Below are 13,630 nucleotides of genomic sequence, written 5' to 3'. Positions count from 1 at the left end.
AACGGTCCCACACACCCAAGAGCAGAGATGCTGGGTCACAAAATGAAAACTAAAATACGCAGAAAAGTTTCCTGTTGGAAACTGGAGCTCTTGGAACTTTTCCCCCCCACCTCAAGTAATCTGAATCCATGCAGATTTAATGAGTCTAGATCCCACTCTGCCTACAAGCAAGCCCTGTTTGGACATGGAGTCAAATGAAATCACTGATGGCACCTATAAGGCCGTCCACAGATGTTTCCTTACAGTAGAGAAGCCATAGTCCCCCATTAACAAAGGATCTAGAGCTTAGACCCAAGTTACATAACTATTGTTTTGGGATAGGATCACAAGGAGTTCCCATACAAATAAAACAATAACACTTCCAATATCAACTCTTTTGTATATTTCCTAACTTATGCTTTTTTTCCCTAAATGACAATGCTTTTATTGTCTTGCATTAGAGCACAAATGAATGGTTTTCTGCTCTATTTAAGAAACCATCGAACTAGTATAGGGGATCTAAAGTCTTAAACTTAACTGCATATTAAAATGCACCCATAATATAATTAGTGATAATAATCTGCACACTGAAATTGGTAGACATAGTTGGAAAACAATTTTAGAGTGCGTACCTTGGACCTCTAGTACCAGAGGTTTGTTCTGCTACCAGATGCATTACAAAAAAATAGGGCACTGAAGCAGAAGAAATCCAGTCCCAAAAAAATAAATAAATGCGAGATTCCAAATCACTGTGCCTGACCAGCTCTGCACGTTGAAGAGGAAGGAAACCACAAAAATAGGAAGATTCTGGCTACACAAAATCCCCACACCTGCCTCTTTCTAATAGGTATCAAAAGACATCTGTACAAACCCTCTTTGCAGCCACGCTCTGTGGAAATGGAAGGCATGCACCACGATTACTTTGAGCATCTGAACCGAAACCTACCCCAAATCATTCTCTAACTCAGCAATGAATTTGGTTAAGTCTTCTGCAGAGTCTCTTCTGAGATTAAGCAGAGATGTCTGCTCTACTTAAAGCACAGGCTTAGCTCCCAGCCTTGGTATGGAAGGTACAGTATGAAATGACCTCAGGTGTCATTAAGAAGAAAAAAATACAACACAAATGTGAGTTTATCATTTTTTGTGATAAAGAAATCTGATTTTATTGTTCGACCTTTTTATAGGGTTTCTTAGAGCAATCATAGGCAGACAATGATCTCTTTATGAGCACTAGATAAGACAATAATAATTACCCTCAGATAAGAAAAGAATAATTACACTGAATTCTTTCGTGAGGTGTTTTGAGACCTACTAATGAAAAGTACTTTTAAAAGCTGTGTATTTTAAGTATGCTTAATAATTACATAAAACAAGTACTGCTTTTTCCTAGAGGCTAGTTATAAACAAAATTACTTTTGTTTGGAAGTTCAGCAGAACCAATCATTTCTGTGATGAAAATGTCATTCAGCGAGGTAAGGGAAGTTACATTGCAACAATTTTCTTGCTGGAAACCTACAAGAGAACCACTTAAATCTGTTCATCATCTTACTGATACAATACATTGAATAAACAAGCCATCCTGAACTCAGTTCACAAAACGAGTGGGCTTTTTTAGAACAGATAAATATTTGAAGGGTTTTAAACATCTGTTGACTAGGTGAGAACAAATTCCACAGGCTGTTGCTGGAGGCAGCAATGCATTGTACCAAAAAAAATAAAAATAGAAAAAATCCTCTTTCCATGAAAGTCATTCAGTTTGAGTCAGTCAACAGTTCGAGCTGTCGGTTTTCCAAGATGTTTTCAATTCTTAAAATGTCTATCCACACACACACCTGTTACCTTCACCTCAACCCCACAAACACCGACAGCCACCTCCTGACAATACCCCACTGGAGGTTGGGGGAAAAACACAATTTCTTGAAACACCTCTACCTCACTTGACATTCACGTTGCCTATGAAGAACGGGGTCCACTCGTGCAAATCCTCCTTGTGAGAGCCGGCAGCAGGCTGGGAGCTGCTGGCAGGGAGGTGTTTCTCCAGGATCGGGTTGTTAGCCGGCGTCCCTAGGGACCACCGGGATTTTGCTATCACGGAAAGACCCGTGATGGCATTATTGAAGCAGCCTGACCAGAAATGTGGATGTAATGAGGAATCTGTTCCGTTAATACGATTTTTAAAGAGAAATTGAGTATTTAAGGTTAAACAGAAGTAGTTAAAGGTGAGTGGCTCTTATAATCGTCTCCGAAGGTGTCAATAGCGTGGGAAAAGCCCCGCTTTCCTGAGCAAGTTTTTGCAGATTCCGTGCAGGTCCTTGCCGCTCTGCCTTCCCCTAAAGGGCCGTTTTAGGCTGCCAACCCTCAATTTCGGGGCTGCCTTTCGCAGCCAGCCATTAGGAAGCGGCTTCACCCCCCAGCCCTCGCTCCCACGGCGCTCTTACCTAACCCGGCCGGGCAGATCTCAACGGGCGCCTCGGGGAGCGGCTACAGCGGCACCGGGGGCCTCCCCTTCTCCTTACCGAAACCCCTGCAGGCACCGGGGGGCACCGGAGGGTACCGGGGGGGGGCACCGGGGATGGGGTTTAGCGGCGATATTGGGGGATATGGGGGGTGCAGGGGGTGTACCGGCGGCCCGCCGCCCAGCCCGGCGCGGCCGTTGCCGTTACCGTTGCCGTTACCGTTAGGGTGCCGTTAACGGCCGAGCCCCCCGCCCGCCACCGGCTGCCCTCCCGGGGCCGCCCACCGGAACAAAAGGACGGCAGCTGCGGAGCCGCCCGCAGCGGCGGCAGCCCCCCGTGCTCACCTCAGAGGCGGTGGTCGTGCTGGTGGCGGCGGCGGCGGGGACCGCTCGCAGCCCCGGGCCCCCGTCCCGTCCCCGCCCCGCGCCCGCCCGGCTCCGTCTCTCGCCGCTCCCGGAGCGGCGGCGGCGGCGGCGGCTGGGCCCGGCTCCCCCGCCACGTGACCCCGCCGTCACGTGAGCCCGCGCGGCCCCGCCCCTCCGGCCCGGGCATGGGGGGGCGCCAAGCTGAGGGGCGCCGAGGCCCAAAATGGCGGGCGCGGGGTCGCGGCTGGGAGCGGGGCGTTGGGAGCAATGCTTAGCAGGAGGGGGGCAGCTGCCACACGCGGCCCAGCGGGTCGGGCCCTGCAGCTGAAGGCAGGCTTGTTGGGGAGGTGGGACTCCATTTCCCAGGGTGCCAGCACGGGCAGCGCCCGCCCGTGAGCTGAGGAGAGCCCGGGCCCTGGGCGACAGCTGCCACAGGAGCAGCGACCAAGGGGATACGCCCTGACCGGCAGGCTTAAAAGGGCTGTTCTGGTGCTCAGCATAAAATTCTGAGGGGATAAAAACACTTACTGCTATCACTGGGTTGTTTATCGGCTCCTGCCTTAGGTCACGAGTCTGTCATGAGCCTCAGGATTTTAGGTAATAGACACTAAAAGTGTCACCAAGAGGTTTCCAAAACACGACTGCAGCTTTAACCACCTTTGTATTCCCATCCTCTTCCCCAGCAGCACAGGAACTGCTGCATCCAGTAACTGCGCTGCCCGTTAGTCTCTACCCTCAGCTGTGTCAGAAGTCCTCTGCAGCTGGGTTCAAAAATCACAGGAGAAAGCTCTTCTTGGTATTTATTCACCAGCCACCATAAACTATGATCATGACTTTGAGTGCTACCTTGCAGCGTTCTTACCCATCCTGTACCCTAGTACACACTGAGGACTGAAAGAAAATACACAGGAAGGAAGCTTGACTATCTCGCCATCCCTGGAGCTCATGCCATCAACATAATACCTTCTTTTTCCAAAACCAAATTCACACAGATGTGCACAAGTCTCTGGAACAAGAACCAGAGGCTATGTTTAAACCTTGCAACAGGGGAGCAATGCCCCATATTTTTTCCTCTGCATGTAGGAGTCAACAAGTCCTGATTCCAGATCAGGGAGGGACTACAGCACATGCGGAAACAGAGTAACAGCAAGCTCAAATAAAGTCCTTGATTTGCAGGACTGGAACCCAGGAGTATCCTTGCAGTTCAGAAATGCCCTCAGCTTCCAAAGCAAAAACAGAAGACAAAAACTGTAATGTTTATAGAAGTGCATTGAAGAGTTTCACAGACAGTCTTGGTCACTGCTTCAAACACAAATTACTCATATTTTTTCCACATGAAAACTTAACTCATTTTTATTTGTTTTATACACTGACTCTAAAAGGCACTTTCCATTTGATGTAACTAACCTCACATTTTTCCCTCTATCAGAGGGGAATGAATGGATCAGAGAAGGAAACAGGTCAGCCTGCCTGGGCAGGTCCCCCAGAAGAGGAAGGATTTTCTCAGTAGCTGAGAATAGCCAGGCTGACTGGCAATTAACCAGAGCCTCCAATTGACTAGCATTTGCTCCTGTTTCCTCCTGCTGCATTTTCATTGTAGAAGCAGTTCCATCCTTCCACGTGCATTTTTTTCCCTCTTTGAGGAGCTTAATGTAACTGGAACAGGGAAAACAAGATACCATCCCAGGATACTGAAAGAACTGATGCATTACAAGGAGCAACAGTTTTGGTTTTGTTTTGTTTTTTAAACCAAGTGTGCCAACCCTAGTATATATAAGAGAAGACATTGTGCCTGTATTCAGGAAAGGGAACAACAAGGGCAAATTCAGAATTATTTATCTGGTTTAAATGGCACATAAGGATTTGAAAAACATTTTGCAGGGAAGAACAAGACACTTCAGTAAACGGGAAAAAGAAGCAATATAGACTGATTTGCATAGAACTGCAGCCTTTGTATGTTTGTTTCTACTAAACAAGGTAGATATATTCATGTATATATCTTAACTCAGCATTTGAAATGGTGAGTTTAATTAAATTTAAGAGATGAGGATTAGTACAGATGGCAAGGAAGAGAAACTAGTAAGGATGGTAGTGGATTGTGCTCAAAAGAAAGCACACTGAAGAGATGCTACAGAGTCCCTGAACAATCAACCATAATACTGTTCAGTTTAATAGTTGTTAGTTGACCTTAGAGCAAAAACACGAGTATGCCAATAAAATTTGCTGATGAGACGAACCTGAGGAGAAACAAAACAGATTAGAATCAGAATATGTATCAGAAAAGAATAGATGGCACATAGAAGCAGACTAATAAAAAAGGGATGGAATAGGAGTACAGAGTTCAAAACCATGAATTTAAGGACTTTAACGTGTTAATTTTAAACTGAAAGCATCAGCTGAAAAGAGAAGACAAGAAAAAATTGTATCTGCCCGGCCCGTCAATAACAGAATATCCATGAGGCATCAATCTGAAGAGATCGAGAAAAAGCACAATACTCCCAGGGGAGTATCAATTGAGTTTTTTTCCAAGAGAGATCTGGAATATAAATGCTGTCGCACTGGTACTGTGAAGACATCACCTAAAATACTGCATACAGTTGTGATCACTGGTACTGAAGAAATATAAATTAAACCTGAAATGCACACAGAGAAGGGCCAGGAGAGACAGACATGATTCTGTCTATATATTACTCTATTAAGTAGACACCATCTATTTTTTTGCCTATTTCATTTGCTACATCAGCTTAGCACCCCTAAGTTTAGTATTATGAAACCCTAGTTGAAAGTAAGACCTTTGAATATTAAAAAAAAAAAAAAAAAGTTATATTAATAACTTTCTCAGCAAAGCCCACATTAAAGTATTAAAATAAATAGCAGCTGATTGAAGTGATTCTAATGTCCCTACCCTTCTCAGACAAGTGCTTTCATGGCTGACAAATTTGTATGTTTTTAAAGTTTAAATCGACAGAAAACCATATCATATTTACAGATTCTGCAAAACTTCTTATCATTTCAAAGTGTGGTCTCACAAGTAGTCCAAGAAGATGGCACAGCAAAACTTAACCAATCCTTTTTTCCCAAATTCAGTGTTGACAACACTGAAGTACAAAACCAGAATTCATTAAAAATATGGAAGAGTAAGAGAGAAGTCATCAAAATACTCATATAAGATATCAAAAGGTGTTAAGCACCACAATTATAACAACAGTTTATCACCAAAGCCCAAAATAACTATCCTCTGTACTATCACCCTGCATAGTAGAAAAAAAAATAAATACAGAGATGGTTGCAAACTCAAATATCAGTTCCTAATAAATAAAATAGTTACAGCATGATGTCTACATTTGCTGTGTGTAGTCCTATAAATGAACATGATTATTTAAGCCCTTTGAATTTATTTTATCAGTAGAGTTAATCTGTAGATTTAACAGTAGGAGAACGCACTGCAAGATTATGCTGCGTACAAGTTTCCAGCAAATTTAACGTATGATTCTGCCCCAGATGTCCCAAGGCAAGCACCCTGACTAGTAGAAACTTTGAAATACTGGCACAAGTGATTAATCTCAAGCTTGAGCAAAAGTGAAATGTTGCCAATGTCTGACTACTTGTCTTGAATTTATGCCATTTATATCTCTGTACAGTCTTCTCTTTGCTCCTATGACTTGTTTTGGTTATCATCTCCATTGTAACTATGACGATAATGAATAAATCCACTACATGAATGGCTCCTTCACTATTGCTTCTTGTGCTTAGCAATATAAATAACCAAATTTCTCTCCAGCACCTCCACAGTTTTATGCTTCATAGTACATTTAAAGAAAGAAATGAAGTAGAGTAATTCTACATATTGACAAGATTTCTAATACTTGGAGCAAACAACTTTAGGAACCACCTTCTGAAACAGATACACCCTCAGAATCTCTCCTTCCCACCCTCTACAGATTCTTCTCACTCTTATTGTCACACAGGAGACTAAACAGGCAGAAATCTCTTTACCTGAGGCCGTATGGTACAGAATACCCCTTTGGCCAGTTGGGGTCAGTGGTCCTGGGTCTGTCCCCTCCCAGCTCCTGCTGCACCCCCAGCCTCCTCACTGGCAGGGCATGGTGAGAAGCTGGAAAGTCCTTGACTCCATGTAAGCACTGCTCTGCAACAATTAGAACAAGATATTTTTTCTCAGAAAGAGCAGTCAGGCACTGGAACGCGTTGTTCAGGGGGGTGGTGGAGTCACCATCCCTGGGGGTGTTCAAGGAAAGGTTGGACCTGGTGCATAGGGACATGGTGTAGTGGGTGACATTGGTAGTAGGGTGATGGTTGGACAAGATGATCTTGGAGGTCTTTTCCAACCTTAATTTTTCTATGATTCTTTGGCATTAAAAAAAATAAAATAAAATAAAAAAAAAAGCTATTCAAAGCAGGGAAAACATTTACAGGATCACAAATCTTCACATTCCCTGATCCTCCACACAGATTTGTTCATATGTTGAGCTTTGCTTGCACTTCATCCCTACTCTCCTGGTCTTCTCAAATGTTTTTTGCAACTGCCTTTTCCCAAATGGCAACCTGGTCATCATCACAAAGATGTCAGAGTCCTCTGTCACATTGGCTGTGTTTGACAATGTCCATTTCAAGTATCCCTTGAATACTGAGGAACAAGGCCTCCCTTTTCTTGATTTTATACAGCCTTTAAAACTTTCCCAAAATTAAATGATATAATTAGTCTCAGTTCAGACCAACCAGTAAGCAAAACCAAATGCAGGGAGCATGCTTCACAATACAGCTAAAGAGAGATGATTTTTCTTTCATATCTTCATTTCAAACTGGTCGATGATACTGAGAGAAGGCTGTCATCATTGAAAGGTTGCTCATTGCTGCTGAATCCCTAAGTTCTAGGATACCTATATACCTAGTCATACACACACAACACATGCAGGCAAAACATATTTAACACCCAATAAAGTTGCCACTGTAGGAGAAATCAGAGATTAATATGGAGCAAAACTACATTATCATTCCACTTAGAAAAGCAGTCCCATCTAGGACAGAAACAGAATAGAATAATAGACCTAGCATGAAGAAAACATGCTCTCACGGTCATCATGATGTGTTGGCTCTGATGATAAATACAGGACCTGCTGTAAACCAATTAAATTCTAGTTAATTGCAAGCTTTTGTTTGTTTGTTTTGATACGGAATTATTTTTTGAGTGTAATCTCCTGCTCTCACCCTTTACCTTCATAACAGCAAGAATACAACCAACACTGCTGACAGATCACAGAGGTTTGCTTAGTAAGTTTACCTGTCACTACGAGCTACGCCAACATTGCACAAATTTGCCACACTTTTCTTGTCTGCAAGTCATCTCTTCACTTCTACAAAGACAGGCATTATTCCCAACTCCCTGTAATTTACAACTGGGTCCATCTTTGCTGTTATGGAAAAATGAACAACTGTAGATCTAGCTGTCAGCCCCTTCAATCTATAGTCATCCAGAAATTTTGCTTGCTGTTTTCTTCCCAGGAGACTAGTTAAACAGGAGATCAATTACCTGTCAGTGTTTCAGTTTTGGGCGGATTTTCTTCCATGTGTTCAAATTCATTCCTGCATATGTATTATTAGTCTTTCTTTTAGTAAAATACAGCTATTAATTTTAAAATGACATTTCTTCCTGGAACTTTATACTTGCTGTTGTCACTAACACCTAGATTGCTCAAGCACAACAAGCTAAGAGCTAGCAACACTCTACATTTTTCACTTAAAAAATGTTTACTGAATAGCAATTTTATAGTCAGTTTCTATTCTGCAATTCATCTGCTTATCACTGCTGTACAAGTAGGGCAGAGAAAATTACCACTTTTTCCTACATGAAAAATACAACCACTAGTGTCCAAGATATTAGTTTTTGTTGTTGTTGTTTTTTCCTCCTCATATTAAAACTCAATCAGTAGATGTTTCTCAAAGTTTTTGTTGTCGTAGTTGCTGCTGGTTTTTAGGGAACATAAGTGACCTTCCCCCCCCCCCCCCCCCCCCCCCACTTGTATATAAAGGTAAGCCAAACTCAATAAAGCTATTTACTTTGGGGGGAAATCAGGGAAAATGTTCCATGCCTCATTCTGATGTACTACTAGCAACACCCTGGGGATACAGAAAACCCCAGTGCAGACTGCAATACAGTATGGTTAAATAGCTTATGTAAGTACGCGCACCAAAAAAAACCCAGCTACCCTAAAATCACATGCATTTTGTATGTGAGAAAATAAAAAAACTTCATAGAAGGTACTTCTGACTGGATCAGCAATGTCTTCCTCTGATATACACTTGCTAAAAATGATGTAACTTAATACAGAGCAGCTCCAAAGGCAGGCAAGTGGTGCGGAGACACTCGGACCAGTAGTAATGTCTGAAAAGAAGACCAACTTTCAGACACCATTATAACATGGCAGGATTCTGCACCTAAGCATAGAAAGAAAACATTAGATAACTAGACATCGAACAAATGTCAGAGTTAGTGACTGCATTCCAAACTCCCTGGCTATAAATATCTTCCTAGTGGGATCCTTTGTAGTTAAAATTGTCCATCTGTAGCTTAAAGCATATGCAGAGCGAAAGATACTAATGTTTCAAAGCACAATAAAGCTGTGACCTACCATTACCTATGCTGCAGCAATTTTAGAAAGAGCAGTTTAAAATACTGGTAAGAGCTCCCCTTACTGGTCTGCCTTTGAATTGTTAAACCTTCAATCTCAAACCTCTTCTGATGTGAGACAAAGATGGGTAAAATATTAATTCTTTTACACAGGAAAAAAGACTCCGCATTTTATTTCTATCCGAGTGCCTATTCCTTTTCCTTTCCTCATCAGTTCTAAGTCATAAAACCAAAGATAATGTCTTTAAGATGACTTAATTTGGGGCAAATTTGTTCATCTATCATTATAAACTTCTCCAATTTATTGTATCTTAATTTTGTCAGCTTTGCCAAAGTCTGAACTACAGAACAGACAGGGAGACCCAATTCTGCCACACTGAGTAATGCCTCATTTCACAGTGAACTCCGCCACCTTTAATGGGATCATCTGTGGGATAACGAACTAGTCAGTGGGGAGAGAAGATCAGAACCTGCTTTGGAATTGGGAAATGCAAAAAGATTACAAAAAGCTTACTGTTTTTCTTCAATGGCTTATTGTCTGTTTGGAAAAGCAAAAATTACCTCTCAGCCTCTGATTGTATATGTATTTTTACATGTACAGATTATATCAATATATTTTTAGATTCGTTTTTTAGAGATTTACTTCTGCAGGCTCAGCCTCGGGGCTGACTGAAATTGGACACTTATGGTGATGATGACAACTAAGAAAAGTTAAAATAAGCTATTTCAATGGTGCCACAAAATCCCATTATCTACAAGTCACAGTAAACAATCTTGTCAATGCATAAAACACATTCTCTAGTTTATTCTCACATACTTGAGGTGGCCCCACAGAGTTAACATGAATGAGAAAAAAAAAAAAAAAAAACAGTAAAATCTGTCACTATGCTGCATTAAAAAAAAAAAAAAAGACTCAAGATATGCTTTAGAATATACCCTGCAATTCTGCAAAAATTGTAAATTTTTTTCTTAATGTACAGAGCTTGGATAAATTTTTGTACAGCACACCACATTGTAGCCATTTGGCTTTTAGCACTGTGCTACACAGAACAAAAACCAAACTATCATTATACATGGAAGCACATTAAATCAAATAAAAGCCTCATCATTCTCCATTACACATGGATTCAGATGCTTACCTTTTTATGAAGAAACACTGACAGCTTAGCTGTAAAGCGCCTGAATCTGGGTTCTCTCAGTTTTCTTTCAACAGTTTCTTTATCTTTATGCCTACATCCATTCTCTGTAATGTTTGCTTTTTTTTTTCCTCCGTTACTGCACTGGACAATTAGTCTCCCTTGGCTTACTGTTGCACTAGAGGGAAGAAAAGGGGTCTTATGTGTTCATACCATGCAAAGAAATTAATTACAATCTGCATTTGTGTTTATGAAAGTGATACTGATCAATCTGTTTAAAGTTAATTACTACTCAAAAGCAACTGTTCACATCAAAAAACACAACCAAGTGAACTTACAAGGTTTTTTAGAACTTCTAAGTATAAGTAATTAGAAGGTAACAAATGAAGTTCAAGTAAGCATCCCTTAGGTGATAGCCCTACGGTGCTATTCCTCCATTAGGCTAGATCATAGAATCCTTTAGGTTGGAAAACACCTTCAAAATCATCAAGTCCAACCATCACCTTAACACTACTAAGTCCACCACTGAAGCATGCCCCTAAGTGCCACATCCACACATCTCTCAAATGGCTTCAGGGCTGGGGACTCCACCACTTCCCTGGGCAGCCAGTCTGAATGCTTGGCCAGCCTCTCCACTAAGAGATTCTTTCTGCCATCCAGTCCAAACTTCCCCTGGTGCACCCTGAGGTCATTTCCTTGCATCTTGTCACTTGACACTTGAGAAAAGAGACAGACACTCACCTCCCTACAACCTCCTTTCAGGTAGTTGTAGGGAGCAATGAAGTCTCCCCTAAGCCTACTTTTCTCCAGACTAAGCAATCCCGGTTCCCTCAGCTGCTCCTCATAAGTCTTGTTTTCTAATTCCTTTTTCTAGGGGCTTTCAGCTCAGACTGAAGGCAGGATGCTGAGCACCACCTCAACCCCTAGCAGTGAAAGCTCATCAAGATAAAGTGTGCTGCTTCACCAGGAAGCAACAAAGAAGTCTGTCATTTCAGCTCCATTTCCAAGGCTCAGGCAGGGCCTAACCCTAGGCCGCATACCAGCAAAACACAAAACAAAACAAAAACTTCACTAGATATGGATAGAAATGTTAAATTAGCATTTAGAAGACTTGCTAAGGGAGTTGAGCTTGTTCAGCCTGGAGAAGGCTCCAGGGAAACCTTACAGCGGCCTTCCAGTACCTAAAGGGGGCCTACAGGAAAGCTGGGAAGGGACTCTGTCAGGGAGTGAAGTGACAGGCCATGGGGAAATGGCTTTAAACTAAAAGAGATTAGATTAGGTTTAAATTGGACATAAGGAGGAAATTCTTTAGAAGTTAAAAATCCTATGCCTGTTTACTAGGGAAAAAAAAAAAAAAAGGTATAAGAAGGCAGGCATAAATGTTTATATAGGGTAGAAATTTTACCCCTCTGTATTATACATGCCAATTATTGCTGGAAAACCAAAGCAAATATAACCAAAACTATATACAATAACAATGTCGTACAATTAGCCATGAGAAAAGACAAGAACTGCAACAACTTTACCAGACTCAAAATGAAAAATCACAATACAACTGTAGCACTATTCATGCTAAATAGACAAGTTTAATAGGTGTAATTCAAAGGTTATTTTTCAAATAATGTAATCTGACGAGAAGGATCAGTTACCTTTCATTGAAATCTGGATAGAAAATAAAGTAGGATTTCAAAGAAAGGATAAGACACTTAAATAAACTGTATTAAATTATCATAAAATGTTAAGACACACTATTGATAAGCACCTAAAGAACATTCTACAAAATTACAGTTATGGGGTCAGTATCTGAGTAGTTCCAAGAAAGAGTTTAGGAACCATAAACTCTCTCGTCATACTCTCCATATTCTCTCTTCAAGACCACTTCCTCATTTGTATAGCTATCAAATTTCAACTTTTTATTTCAATAAAAACACATGGCTGCTTCTTGATCTACATGAGCAGGGAAGCATTCACTTGGGAAAGATGAAACAATCTGGACCCAAATCCATTGTTCTGTACAGAGAGATGGGAGGAAAGAAGGGGCAGGAATGACAATTCCAGGAATTACAAACAGCTCAATTCTACAGGATTAGTCATTGTTCCATGGAAGCCTAAATATATGCAATTTTACAGAACTTTCTTTAGAAAGCTTTTTGATCAAAAGCATCTAATAAAATTTTTCTCCTGAAGCTTCAAAATTCTCAAATGAAAGAAGAAAAACACCTTGCTATCGACTGGATAACCAAAAATGCAATGGTGTGAGAGTCAGATTAAAAAAGCCAACAACCACTATTACTTAAAAAAGCCATTCTATTTACAATTGTTTTTTCCCTGAAAGGGAAGATGGCATCTCTCCAACATCGATGAGCAGCTCTGAAAACCACGCTTTCTTTTGAAGCAATGTCTTAGAAGGCTTTCAATTATAGATGATCATTCATAAATCCAATACATTTGGATATTCTGAATAGGAAGCAGGGTAAGAAAGAAAAAATATAATGCATTATTCTTGTTTCTGTAACCTGTATCTGTCATATTTGTAGCCAGAAATCTTTGCAGGCTTTATCATCATGCACTAGCTGACTTACTGAATAAGCCAGTGTTTAAATTAGTGAGTTACAGATGCAAACTATCAGCATAAAAAAAATGAGGCCTTTTCTTTGTAGGTTTTATCAAACAAGCAACAGAGGAGAAACATACCATCTGAACCAAAAAATATATATAAATCTTTTTTTTTTTTTTTGTAAATAGAACAATGAATTCTTTATTTTCTCCTTCCTGTTCACATAGCTTCTTGCAATTAGGTAGTAGCTTCAGTGAAAAAAAATACAAGCAGTGACATCTAAAGGACTGGTCTCCAATTTACATTCCCCTTTTAACTTGCTATTGTTGATGGAACTAATCAGTTTACAACTCATATGTTATGATGCAGGGTAACAGATTTTGCCTCTACCTGACAAAACCCTAAATTCCCACCAGAACTCCCCAAACCCAGAACACAGAAACCATAGCCTTAGTAAAACTAGACAATTATTATGAGGTATCTGTAAAATG

General features: G+C 41.0%; 1 protein-coding gene and 1 long non-coding RNA gene across 5 annotated transcripts in view; both read right to left on the bottom strand.

Annotated features, from left to right (window-relative positions):
- The window catches only part of TULP4 (TUB like protein 4), a 154,233-nt gene extending 151,318 nt beyond the window's left edge, over positions 1-2,915 (bottom strand). For 3 of the 4 annotated variants that reach the window (XR_014691952.1, XM_084515782.1, XM_084515786.1), the window contains exon 1: positions 2,780-2,915. The gene's annotated coding sequence lies outside the window, so the exon portion shown is untranslated. Of the gene's footprint in view, positions 1-2,417; positions 2,727-2,779 lie in introns of those variants that run through there. The other variant, XM_084515784.1, reaches the window with a different exon arrangement.
- A 5,908-nt stretch (positions 2,916-8,823) lies between these two features.
- On the bottom strand, positions 8,824-11,888 carry LOC311435136. Its single transcript, XR_014691954.1, has 2 exons — positions 10,586-11,888; positions 8,824-9,253 (listed from the first exon to the last, which is right to left on the bottom strand). It is a non-coding gene; the product is annotated as an uncharacterized lncRNA (long non-coding RNA).
- Between the last annotated feature and the right edge of the window lie 1,742 nt (positions 11,889-13,630).

The sequence above is a fragment of the Aythya ferina genome, assembly GCF_964211825.1.
Source record: "Aythya ferina genome assembly, chromosome: 3".
Classification (NCBI taxonomy): domain Eukaryota; kingdom Metazoa; phylum Chordata; class Aves; order Anseriformes; family Anatidae; genus Aythya; species Aythya ferina.
This window is presented reverse-complemented; position numbering and strand designations above follow the sequence as displayed.